This window comes from Musa acuminata, chromosome BXJ3-1 (assembly GCF_036884655.1).
Source record: "Musa acuminata AAA Group cultivar baxijiao chromosome BXJ3-1, Cavendish_Baxijiao_AAA, whole genome shotgun sequence".
In the NCBI taxonomy this organism is placed as follows: Eukaryota; Viridiplantae; Streptophyta; class Magnoliopsida; order Zingiberales; family Musaceae; genus Musa; species Musa acuminata.
Window position 1 is genome coordinate 44,539,734 of NC_088349.1, and position 14,851 is coordinate 44,554,584.

The window sequence follows — 14,851 nt, forward strand, 5'->3', positions numbered from 1 at the left end:
GTCTCAACACTTAGGTCATGTGTGGGACCATAACAAATCTCCCCCTCACACCCATGTGGAGAGAGCCTCTATCTCTATTATCTCTTTATAAGCAATAAGATTTTCTAAAGGTAATAATTTAGTTATCATATTTGATATATTCTTATCAATATAAATTTTCTCAATATATAATAACTTCATATTTCAAATCCAATAATACTTAACATCAATATACTTAGACTTGGAATGAAATGTTCGATTTTTATTACAATGAATATCACTTTGATTGTCGCAATGTAAAATAAACTTTTCTTACTTGAGTCCCGACTCTTCTACATATTTTTCATTCATAAGAGTTCTTTACAAGTTTCTATATAACTATATATTCAACTTTAGTAGAGGATAAGACAATACATTTTTATAGTTTTGACTATCAAGTTACTGTTTTCAATGAAAATAATATCAAATAATCAGAGGTAGACTTTATAAATCAATATCACTAGTCATATCTATATCTATATAGTCAACTAACACAAGCTTTTCGATACCAAGGACAAACATGATCTAAAAATACCTTTAAGATACTGAAAATTCCATGTAACTACTGCTCACTTTTTTTTTTCGCCAAAGTTATAAGGTATTTTTTTCATATCTTCTTTTATCTTTATCACTTGTTTGATATTGCTTCCAACTCAAATTGAAATGACTTATAAGTTGACAACAGATAGGATTTGACTTGTGCATGTTAAATCTACTAAGAATTTTTTTAATATATCTCTTTTGAGATAACTATAATTTATTATTATTCTTTTCACAAATAATCCTTATAGCAAGAATATGTTTAGCAGGACCCAAGTTTTTTATATAGCAAAAACTTAGCTTAACTCTCTTTTTAGATCAGCAACTTTCTTAGCATCATTAACAACAATTAACATATCATCCATAGCAAGAGAATAATAAAATTATCCTCAGAAAAATAACTCATATAGACATAGTGATCAGAAGTAGTCCCATCATACTCATCATCTATCATAAAAGAATTAAACCTTTTATACCATTATATTGATGCTTGCTTAAAACTATATAAACTCTTCTATATTAGATTTTTCTTACTTTAACTTTGAACCCTTTAGATTATTCAATATATATTTTCTTCTTCATATCATCATAAATTGGTAGCCAACTCAAGAATATAAGATATATTAACCATGAATGAGAAAATTTTCTCAAAATCAATAGCTTTATTCTAATCAAATTCTTTCGTAACTAATTTTGCTTGGTATCTAAACTGTGAGCTATATTCTTCCTTTTCAATCTCAATACCCATTTGTTCTTTAATGCTTTTTTCCTATTAGGTAATTTTTCTAAGTCAAATGTGTGATTCTCTTGCAAGGATTTCATATGACACTCATCTATTTATCTTTTTACTCATGTAACATAACCTCTTGCTAACTTTCTAGTTCTCTCTCATTAATAAATAACATATACTTATGAGAAGAATACCTTCTCACCTTTGAGAAGGTCGATTCTCTCTAATAAATCTTTTTAATTGATGTTTAATTTATGATTCTAGAAGGCCTCACTCAACATGTTCATCAACATCATCATTTGTGGCATGTCACTATGATTTTTCTATTCAATCTCCACCATCATCATTAACTATAGTGAGAGGAGGCACTAGGCTCATATCTATATGATGTTCACGGAATGATTTTAGCTTCTGAATTTTTTCAAAATCTTTAATAGTATGATATTTAAGAAGTACCGCTTTCTTATTTTTAGGATCTCATAATCTATAACTAAATTCTTCAAGCGTATAAAAGACTCTCTTTTTCTAAAATATTGTACATATTGGAAAATCTAGGGATGACATCACATATGCAATAACAGAAGAGAAAACAAAAACTCTAAATTTCCCAAAAAGGTATTTATCGTCGTATAAAGATTTGTGCACAAAAACTCATAAAACTTAAATCAATGTGTGAGATAGTGTTTACTTAGGGAGATCATATATCCATGAATTCCTACATATTTATGAGATTGGATGAAGGAGTTCAAGTGCTCTCATCTCTAGCGGTGATCCACATAGTAGGACTGTGACGACGGTCCTCAAATCATTGCTCAAATCTCCATATCTACTATCTAAGGAGGTGAAGGTGAGAGGAGAATAGGAGGTGGCAACCAGGAAGCCCCAACCTATAGGCCTTTGGCTTCCTAGTTAACTTAACCTTAATAGATCTTGTTCTATTGGGTATTAGATTTCTATTCAATTACCCAAGCCTCTTAGATTAGTGGATCTCTACCCAATAATCTCTTATTAGCTCTTATTGGATCTCATCCATGAGATTCAATAATTCAGGGGTTTATTGGATATCCAATAAGATAGTGGCTCTAGCAGATATCTCATATCCAAGCCTTTACTCGTCGCAATGCCTACTATATGTGTACGACCCTCTAGGCTCAATATCAAGTTGGTCGTAAGTCATACCTATCAAAACTTCTTCTGGTTTAGTGAATTATTATCTTCATAATAATTCACTCGACTCATCGATTGCAGACGTACTAGGCCACTACGCCGTAATCCCTAGATGATACAAGGGAATCCAATTCTTTGAACCTATCTATCTTCAATTATCATGTATCTATAGTCCCTTATCTATCTAATATCTCATAGACCATATACCGAGCATTGTGCTATCAAACCCATACGGTTTCTCCTCAAGCCTCGTTCTAATTAGTTTCTCCCGGAGAACTCTTTCTCTCTCAATCTAAATGACCTTAGCCAAGGATTTATTTGAGCAAGAATATACATGATATTTCTCTCATGATACCGAGAGCAAATGATCCTCTATCGATACTCAATAGCCCTCGTAAGGTTGGTTGTCACTTCCAATGACCGATTGTACTAGATCTGAAACTTCCAAATCTATAAGTTTGGTATCAAAGAGTGGAGTACTCATATAGGACATCATTGGTGTCTCATGTCTAAGAACCAGATATATTATTGGGACGACATAATCATTATTTGACGATAGGTATCATTAACCATTCAATATTTCGTAAGCAAATCAATCAGTGAACTTATTCTCTAATGAGCACCTGCATTGTATCCCTAGTGTCCTCACATGAGTAGCTATAAGACCAGCTGTCTCTATCATATAGACGGTATATAGTACACCGATCTATCCAGTTATATTGATATCTCTCTTGAGTAACTTATGACTAGGATTATTTAGGGTCTATGTTTAAAGGTGAATCAGTCTCATTATCGTAATCTCATTACAATCCGATTCTCATTGCATAGATCCATGGACATCACAATATATATGTAACAAGCAATACAAAGTGAGAGAATGACATAATAATAATAAGCAAAAAGACTACATGTCATGTCACATATGTTATCACTCATGTGATTAGCTTGTAGGGCACCTACGACTAGCAGTAAGAAGATATAGTATTTAGATTTATCATCAATTTTTTATCTCTCCCTTTCTATAACGTGAATAAATGTCGTATAATCAAATATTCTTAAATGATTATAAGAAACAACTTTACCTATCTATATTATTTTTGGTATAGATAGGCAAAGATGAGAAAGCATACATTTTGGTAGCTTCACCACAAAAAACACCTTAGAAAATTTAACATGAGAAAGCATACATTTTATTCTTGCACCAATTATTTCACCAATTATGTGTTTATTCTTCCTACAACTATATTATGTTATGGTGTCTTAGGAACTATCATTTCAAGCTTAATATCATATTTCTTACAATATATTTCAAATGTCCTTCTATATTTGATTTAAAATATTTAATTTTTTAGAAAAAATATCCGAAACATACCTGTTAATTTTTTGATTTAAAATATTTAATTATATATTGCTTACAAGCTAAAGGGTAAGTCTTTAGAGATATACCTGTTATAAATAAGATTCTTGCTAATAAAAATAGAAATACCCTTCTTGCTAATGCGACCAAACATTTAACGTCATAATTCAGTACAGTCATCAACTGCATTAACTTCTCCCTAGATTGATTTCATTTGTGTCATATAGAGGTTATTGTCTTTCCTTTCTTTAGCTAACACAAGATTACCCATTGTGAGTTTTCAATCTTCCATTATTAAAGATATTGACATAACCTTTATTATCAAGTATATCTGTAGAAATTAAGTTAAGGCTTATTTCAGAAACATATCTCACATTGTTTAATACAATTGTGCATCCAATATTGATTTCCTATGCTCATAATTTTTATCATTGCATCATTTTTCATTCAGACATGACCAGAATCACCACTTGTATAAAATATAAAAAATTCATGCTGAGAGATTATATGAAATGAAGAAACTAAACAACCCAAGTAGAATCGTTGCATTTGAGATTAACTATACTGTCATAATATGTAATAATAACATCACCATCAAATGCAATTGCAATTGTATGTTTTTCTTCTTTATTTTCTTCGTTGTGTTATTTTGATTGTTCCTTTCTAATATTCTATACTCTCCAACTTATCACAATAATATTTTATTTTTTATCCCAACTTAGATCATCCTCTTGAGTTGTTATGATTTTGAACATTTTTAGAGTTTCTAGTGTTATCTCTCTCCCTTTTTACTGTAATAAGTGCATCAGAGTAGGAGCCAAATCTATGTTTTTTTTTAGTTTCTTCATTGAATAGATATTCTTTGATTGCACTCATAGATAACTTATTATTAAGAGTAGAATTCTTAAGAACTGCTATAAAAAATTTTCAACTGTCAGCTAAGGTGCCAAGGAGAATACAAACATGTAACTCATCTGTCAATGAAACTTTTAGACATCCTTATGATGTCAGAAAACTTTATATAGTAGAGTTTTTCTCTAATATAAATTTATCAATTTCAATAAAAAAGAATATAAACTAATCAATTTCTTCCTCCATTATTACTGGCATAAGCTCTTGTCACCTAATTATGACCAGAAAAAGATAAATCGGTTAGTACATAAGACATCTTTATGATGATTAGTGCATTGTTGTTATTGTGTAGTTAAAAAACACTTGAAAATTACTAACTTCTTTTAAGAAGTATATAAAGCTGTCCAATATTTTGGTCGAGAAAATAATTTCTTATATGATTTATGATTTGGTTGAGAGGAGAAGAACTCGAGTCCTATCGATATTTTGTCATAGCTTATTTGTTGAGCGATGCTCTCCTAGGCACATTTCAATTCTTGTCATCTCCTTTACGCTTTGAGCAAAATACATAGCTGCAAAAGAATGAAATGGGCAAGAGATATGTCGTACCGGCAAGAATTTTTTGTTAGAAGAGTTTTTCAAATAAATCTTAGTGTCATATTTGATTATAATTTTATTTAATTTCCCTATGTGTTACGGTCTATTTGTATTTGTTTATATATAATGTTCTCTTCTTCTTTTTATCCATCACTTTCATAGCCAAAATCTCACCACTTTCATAGCCAAAAATCTCACCGTTCTCATAGGAGGAAGTATGAGAGGTAGTTTGATCCGAGAAGAATAGATAGGAGGAAGCCATGACGAGTGAAGACCCCGTGAGGATGATACGGATACATAAAAAGGAAGGGTGGAAGCAGATACATAAAAACGAAGAGGGAAGGGTAGATTTGCTATCAAAAGCACATATTGGGAAAAAGGAAGAGACAAGGGACTCTCTCTCTCTCTCTCTCTCTCTGGATTTTGGTGATGCAAATTATTGGAAAAAATACGTTAAAGCGGAATATTTTTTTTTCCTATATATCAAAATAGGTTCCTCGATAAATTGTTATCAAAAGCACATATTAATTAGAATAGCATAAATAGTAGAGTAATAAATCAATCACATAGTGAGACCAAATTTTTAACGTGAAAAACCTAATGCGGGAAAAACTATGGGACCGTAGTCCACCTTAAACTTTCACTATCAATAATAATGATAATAGGTTTACAGTAAATCTTCTCTAGAATAACCAAAGGATCACAATAACATCAAAAATATAGATCTTGGCTCAACGTTAACTTATCATCACCAACAAAGATGGATTTCATGAAAAGAGAATTTTAGGTCTCACAGAATGGATATAGCAGGAAAGTACCTCAGAAAGGGTAAACTGCAGATCAATACCATTAGGATTGTAGAGCTTGCTACAAGGATTCTTCGCATAAAATTTGGGCTAAAACTGATAACGTTTAGCCAATGATCGTCAAGCAGAAAACTCAAAAACATATGTTTCTCTCTCCTTTTTCTCTCTTTGTTCTTTTCTCTTGTTGTGCGCTACCACGCCCTCTTATTGCACGCATGGTCACTCGCTCTCAAATGCATACCTCTCTTTTTTCCTTTTTTTTCTTTTTAATTATTGATTTGAGCTCAAAGGCCCAATTGTCCAAGCCCACATATGAGCTGGACCCAATAATTCTCCCCCTCCAGCTCATATGGTAGGCTGTACTAAGCTCACTCTTTACCTACATGCTGCAAGCTTTTCCTTAGGCAAAGATTTTATCAACATATATGATCCATTCTTATTAGTATGCACATTTTCCAACTGTAATTCTTTCATCTCAAGCACATCACAAATCCAGTGATATCTCACATTAATATGCTTAGATCTAGAATGGTATGTTGAATTCTTGGATAGATGAATGGTACTCTGACTATCATAGTAAATAGTATATTCTTCCTGTTTCAAGCCTAATTCTTATAGAAATTTTTTCATCCATAAAGTTTCCTTGCAAGCTTCAGTAATTGCTATGTATTCTGCTTTTGTGGTTGATAGAGCAACATATTCTGTAACTTAGACTGCCAAGAGACTGCTCCCCTTGCAAATGTGATCAAGAATCCCGAAGTGGACTTCTTGGAATCAGTATCACCTGCCATGTCTGCATTTGTGTACCCTTCTATCACAAGTTCATCATTGCTAAAATATAAACACAACTTGGAAGTACCTCTTAGATATCTTTATATCCATTTCACTACTACCTAATATTTCTTACCATAATTAGAGAGAAATCGACAAACAACTCCAACTGCATGAGTTATATCTGGCCTAGTATAAATCATAGCATACATCAAACTGCCTAATGTAGATGAGTAAGACACTCTAGATATTTCTTCTTTTTATTTCTCACTTATAGGATATTATTTTGAACTAAGCTTGAAATGACTTGCAAGTAAAGAACAAACTGCTTTGACTTTACTCATATTGAATCTTTCAAGAACCTTTTCAATATAAGTCTCTTGAGATAGCCAAATCTTTTTTTTCTTCCTATCACGAAGAATCTTCATACCAAGTATTTGTTTCACCGATCCCAAGTCTTTCACGGCAAAAGACTTACTTAGCACTTTTTTCAAGTTTTTCAATTTTACCAACATTATGGCTAATAATCAGCATATCATCAACATATAGCAGGAGAATAATGAAATCATCATCTGAAAATTTCTTTATAAATACAAAATGATCAGTTGTGGTTCTATTATACCCTTGGCTCATCATAAAGGAATCAAACTTCTTGTACCACTGTCTAAGTACATGTTTGAGTCAATATAAGCTTTTCCTAAACTTGAATATCAGATTTTCTTTTCTCTTGACTTTGAAACCTTTTGGTTGCTCCATATAAATTTCTTCTTCTAAGTCACCATGAAGAAATGCTATTTTCACATCAAGTTGCTCAACTTCTAAACTCAAGCGGGCGGCCAAACCAAGAACAACTCAGATAGAGGACATTTTCATCACAAGAGAAAATATTTCTTCAAAGTCAATACCTTTCTTTTGATTGAATCTTTTCGCAACTAGTCGTACCTTGTATCTTTGTTGTGAGCTATTATTTTTAGTCTTCAATTTATAAACTCATTTATTCTTGAGAGTTTTCTTCTCTTTAGACAACTTTACTAAGTCATAGGTGTGGTTCTCAAGCAAGGATTTCATCTTTTCTTGCATAGCTTTAACCCACTCATTCTTATGCTCATATAGAATAGCTTCTTAGTAAGTTTCTAGCTCTCCCCCGTCAGTAAGCATAACATACTCATGTGGAGGATATATGATAGATGGCTATCGCTCTCTTGTGAATCTTCTCAATGGAATCTCAACTAGTAGTAGAGGTGCTTGTTCAGTTGGTTCAACATCATCAATTGTAGAAGTATCATTACTGACATTCTCACCACGATCTTCTTGTTCATCTCCCCCATGATCATCATGAACTATAGGTAAAGGAACTAAACTCAAACTCCAAGGAAAATAAATAGAGGTTTTGGCTTTTCAATATTATCACCATCATCAAACAACTAGTCTTCAAGAAACACAACATCTCTACTTCTAATAAGCTTCTTATTCATTAGATCCCATAATCTGTATCCAAACTCTTCATGACCATATCCCAAGAAGATACATGTTTTTGCCTTATCATCAAGTTTGGACCTCTCATCTTTGGGAATATGAACAAATGCTTTACACCCAAAGACTCAAGTGATTATAAGATATATTTTTTCCTTTTAATACTCTCTCTAGAACATCACCTTTCAAAGGAATTGATGGAAAAAGATTTATCAGGTCAATTGTAGTTCTCATAGCCTCCCCCAAAATGACTTAGGTAACTTAGCATGGGAAAACATACACCTAATCCTTTCTTCAATGGTTCTGTTCATCCTTTCTGCCACATCATTCTGCTGAGAAGTTTTAGGGACTATTTTCTGAAGTTTGATACCATGGAACGTGTAATAATTATCAAAAGGACCCCTGTACTCGCCATCAAACACACTTTAGCTTTCTGCCAGTTTCTCTTTCAATACTAACATGAAACTCTTCGAAAACATCGAATACCTAGTCTTTAGATTTCAAAGCAAAAGCCTATATTTTTCTAAAATAATCATCAATAAAAGTAACAAAATAAAGAGCACCTCCAACAGTTCTAGTTTGCATTGTATAGACATCAGTATGAATCAAATCAATAATATCTAATTTTCTAGATGATGGATATGTATGAAATGCAACTCTACGTGTTTTTCCAACTAAGCAATGATCACAAGATTTAAGAGACGTACCTTGCAACTCTAGTAAAAAATATTGGGAAATCTTAGGGGTGACATCACATGTACAGTGAAAGAACAAAAAATAAAATCCCCTATTTCTAAAGAGATATTCATCGTCGTACGAAAATTGGTGCACAAAAATCCATGAAACTGCTAGTCATAAGTGCCCAGCAAGCCAATCACGTGAGTGATGGCACGTGTGACTTGATACAGAATCTTTTTGCTTATTATATTTTTGGCGTATATCACTTTATAACTATTGCATAAATGCATATGTATTGTGATGTCCTTGGATTTGTGCAATGGGAATCGGATCGTGATGAGATCACGATAATGAGATCGATTCACCTTTAAACACATATCCTAAATAATCCCGGTCATAGGTTACTCGAGAGGGACATCGTGATAACCGGATAGACTGGTGTGCTGTATACCCATCCATATGATGGATGCAGCTGGTCTCATAGCTGCTCGTGTAGGGACACTAGGGATACAGTACAGGTGCTCATTGGAGAATGAGTTCACTGATTGATCCGCTTACGGAATGCTGGATGGTTGATGATGCCTTATTGTCAGACAACGATTCCGTAGTCCTAGTGGTGTATCTGGTTCTTAGACTTGAGACACCAAGGATGTCCTGTATGAGTGCTCCACTCTTTGATACCAGACTTATAGGTTTGGCTACTCCCAAATCTAGTACAGCTGGTCATTGGGAGTGGTAGTCGACCTTACGAGGGCTATTGAGTGTCGTTAGAGGATCATCCACTCTCGGTATCATGAGAGGAATATCCCATGTGTTCTTGCTCAGACAAATCCCTGGCCAGGGTCATTCGGGTTGAGAGAGAAAGAGTTCTCCGGGAGAATCCGATTAGAGCGAGACTCGAGTAGAAACCGTATGGGTCTGACAGCACCATGCTCGATATACGGTCTTTGGGATATTAGATGGATGAGGGACTATAGGTACATGGTAACTGAGGACAGACAGGTCCAATGGATTGGATTCCCCTGTATCGTCTGGGGACTACGGCGTAGTGGCCTAGTACTTCCGTAGTCGATGAGTCGAGTGAATTATTACAGAGATAATAATTCACTTAGTTAGAAGGAGTTCTGACAGGTATGACTCACGGCCAGCTCGATATTGGGCCTAGAGGGTCACACACATATGGTAGGCATTGCGATGAGTAGAGGTTCGGATATGAGATATCCGACGGAGCCCTTGTCTTATTGGATGCAGATCCAATACCCACTAGGGAAAGGACCCATTAGGGTTTTGACACGGGATCTCTATAAATAGGAGGGATTCACAGCCTCATAGGCTAGAGTCTTTGCTTGCCCTTCCTATTCTCCTCTCCCTCTCCACCTCAGAGTAGGCCTAGAGTTTTGAGGAGCGTCGTCGCAACCCTGCTGTGTGGATCACCGCTAGAGAGGAGGACGCTTGACCTCCTTCACCCTCTCCTGAGGATCTGCAAGGAAACAGGGATATACGATCTCCCTAGGTAACACAATCTCTATACGCAGTTTTGTGTTTTGCGGATTTTGCGCACCAATCTTCGCACGACGACGAACATCTTTTTGGGAATCGGGGATTTTTGTTTTCTTGTTCTTCCGCTGCGCATATGATGTCGCCCCCCATGATTTCCCAACAGTGGTATCAGAGCCAGGTTGTTCGTGCGAATGATTGGTTTTTGAACTGCGTGTGTTGTGTTTAGGAAGAATATTGACGTCAAAATCGTTGACGCAAAAGCAAGGAAGGGCAGCAACAGTTGCTGCCCTCGATCTACATGCCTGCAGCCAGCCGCAGCCGCAGCCAGGCAGCACAGCGCCGGCGCATGCGCAAGCGCTGTGCCTGCAGTAGCCGGCCGGCGATCTGCTTGCAGCAGGCTTGCGGCCGGCGGGGCTGGGAGCCCGCTCGGTAGAAGCGCCTGCGGCCACTGAGCCCGCGGGCAGAGGCGCCGCGGGGCAGCAGCGCGGGCTGAGGCACCGTAGGGCAGCGGCGCCTGTGGCCGCTGCTCCCACGGGCAAAAACCCCGCAGGGGCGGCCGCCAGCGAGACAGCACCACCTGCGGGCGCTGACTCGCGGGCAGATCCGCCCGCGAAGGCGGCGGCGCCCGCGGGGGCGCCCACCTGCAGCGGCAGCGACCCCAGCGGGCGTACCACCTGCAGGCGAGGGCAGTGCCCTCGCCCTCGCCGCACAGGCCGCCGCCAGCAGGGTGGCGGCGGCGGCGGCGCAGCAGCGAAAAGGGGAAAGGGTATTAGGGTTTTCTGCGCAAAAGACAGTTTTGCCCCTCGGAATTTGAGAAATTCCAGTTTTTGTCTTTTGTCCAAATTACGAAAATACCCTTAGGAATTGAGAAATTCCCTATATATCCCTGATTTCAGAAAATATTAATTAATTAAAAGGTTTAGTTGATTATTATTTTTATTATCTAGTAGTCCTACATAATGACGATTATTTATACATGTGATGTATGATGAGTGGACGGATGATCATGGACCGTGTGATGTGTGTACTTGTGATTATTATTATTGAGGTCTGCGAACCTCCATTATATTTCTCGTTTATTGTCGGGCCTGCGTGCCTATGATTAAGTTGTAATCACATGAGGAGGCACAGCGGGAGCGTGGAAGCCATAGCGGGACCCACGAGACGGACGATCGTGATGCATGAAGATGCATCAAGATGTCGACGGAACCAACGAGGACGAGATGGACGATCACAAGGTATGGAGATGCACCGTTGCACACATAGATCTTGATGTGAGTGATTAGGCCTACTGGCTCGGGCCTAATCATATTAGGTTGTGGTCCATGATCATCTGGTGTGATTGCTTATACACATACTAGATATGTATATATATTTGCATGCGATGTAGATATATATTAAATATGTACATGTGTGACATGTCATAATAGGAGACCAAATCATAGAAACATCTCTCGATAATATTAAGTCGGTAAACGTGAGGCAATTAGATTGACCCACGTGGCCTTCCATCGTTATGAGTAGGAACCGAATCCCGGTGTAGGTTGAGTTGGTCGAGTCCCTCGAGACTCACCTATATCGCGATTCGCTATCTTGCTTACGACATAGAGATGTCACCGGTGACCTGAGGGCATTATATGCTTGGTCGAGTCCCTCGAGGGTATATCATCAAATCAGACTCATCTTGTAACGAAGGTGTTGACTTAACCGAGCATCATGGTTGGTCGAGTCCCTCGAGGCCATGGTGATTCGGAGGCCGAACAGGATGGGAATCACAAGGAGTTGTGATCGGCAAGAGTTGTCTACCTTTTAGGCTTAGTGTGATTGGTCGAGTCCCTCGAGGTTACACTAAGACGCTGATTGGATCCTGATCCCCACTAGAAGTCTGCCGGAGACTTCCGTTTCACGTGCTGAGGGTGTCGCGTGACTCGTTAGTAAAATAGTGGGAGCATATTAAGATAGAAGTCCATATCTTGATAGTTTATTTCTTGCAAAATCTGTATGTTATTCATTTTTGCTACATCTTTATTTTCAGAAAATGTCACTTTCAAATCCCTTACGTGGCATACTTGATGTCAACCGCCTCACTGGTCCAAATTATACGGATTGGCTCCGTAACTTGAGAATTGTTCTTACAGCGGAGAAAATCGTGTACGTCCTTGATACAGTGATGCCTACGCCCGAAGAAGGGGCAAGCGAGGATGAGATCGCTCGCTACGTGAAGTACATTGATGACTCCACTCTTGCTCAGTGCTATATGTTGGGCTCTATGACTCCAGAGTTACAGAGACAACATGAAAAGATGGATGCCAGATCCATTCTCCTACATGTCCGTAAATTGTTTGAGGAACAGGGAAGGACTCAACGATATGAGATATCCAAGAGCCTTTTCCGCGCTAGGATGACTGAGGGGACACCGGTTCAGAACCATGTCCTAAAGATGATTGAGTGGATAGAGAAACTCACAGGTCTAGGAATGGTCCTAGAGGATAACTTGTGTGTGGACATTGTGCTTCAGTCCCTACCAGATTCCTTTTCACAGTTCATAATGAACTTTAATATGAACAAGCTTGAGGTGACTCTCCCAGAGCTCCTCAATATGTTGAGGGAGGCAGAGAGTACTATTAAGAAAGAGAAGCCAGTTCTCTACACTGGTGAGACCAGAAAGAAAAGGAAAGCAGAAAGGTCCCTTAAGAAGGGAAAGGGCAAGGGCAAACAAGGTAAAGCAAAGGTTGCTAAGAAAGACCCAACAAAGGACAAAGGCCAGTGATTCCACTGTGGTAAAGATGGGCACTGGAAGAGAAACTGCAAAGAGTACCTTGCAGAAAGGGCGAAACAAAAGCTTGATGAAGCTTCAGGTACATTCATGATCGGTCTCCATTTGTCAGACTCTTATGATAACACATGGGTATTAGATACCGGTAGTGCTTATCATATATGTAATTCGTTGCAGGTTCTGGCAAGGCCTAGGAGACTAGAGAGAGGCGAGATGGACCTCAAGATGGGTAATGGAGCAAAAGTTGCTGTATTAGATGTTGGCGAGGTCGCCCTACATCTGCCTAGTGGAGCTTTTATTGCATTAGATGCATGTTATTTTGTTCCTTCTATTATCAAAAACATTATCTCCATTTCATGTTTAACAGTTAGTGGATATAAATTTGTTTTTGAGAACAATGGTTGTTCGATATTATTAGATGATAAGATCATCACGAAAGGAACATTGCATAATAGTTTATTTATGTTAGACACCACTCCACATATCATGAATGTAAATATGTCCAAAAGGAAACGAGATGAGTTGAACAGTGCATACCTGTGGCATTGTAGGCTAGGTCACATCCATGAAAGAAGGATTCAAAAGTTGCTAAATGATGGATATCTAGATCCATTCGACTATGTGTCATATGCAACTTGTGAGCCTTGCATTCGTGGAAAACTGACCAACTCTCCATTTAGTGGAACTGGAGAGAGAGCCACTGAGTTGTTGGAACTCATACATAGTGATGTATGTGGACCCATGTCAACTCATGCCATTGGAGGTTACTCCTACTTCATTACATTTACTGATGATTTCTCAAGGTATGGATATGTGTACTTAATGAAGTACAAGTCCGAGGCCTTTGAGAAATTCAGAGAGTATAAGAATGAGGTGGAAAACCAGACTGGAAAGAGTATCAAAACTCTTCGATCAGATCGAGGAGGTGAGTACTTAAGTACAGAGTTTACTCACTTCCTCAAGGACCATGGGATATTATCCCAATGGACACCTCCTTATACACCTCAGCTCAATGGTGTCTCTGAAAGGAGAAATCGTACATTATTAGATATGGTACGGTCCATGATGAGTTTCGCTAACCTACCCATCTCATTCTGGGGATATGCCCTAGAAACCGCAGCTTACCTTCTGAACAGAGTTCCAACTAAGTCGGTGGTGTCTACACCATATGAGATATGGAAAGGGAAGAAGCCTGATCTTAAAGTAGTTAAGATTTGGGGCTGCTCTGCCCATGTTAAAAGACACAACCCCGATAAGTTAGAATCAAGGACAGGGCGATGTAAATTTGTGGGATACCCCAAGGAAACTTGTGGGTATTACTTCTATCATCTCGAGGACCAAAAGGTCTTTGTAGCTAAGAGAGCAGTGTTCCTTGAGAAGGAACACATTCTTGACGGAGACAGTGGGAGAATGATAGAATTGAGCGAGGTTGGAGAACCAAGCTCAAGCACCACTCTACAGCCCGAGTCTGTTCAGGTATCTAATACACAAGTTTCAACTTTACGCAGGTCTGATAGAGTATCCCATCCTCCTGAGAGATATGTGGGACATATTAGAGCAGAGGATGTAGAGGATATTGATCCTCA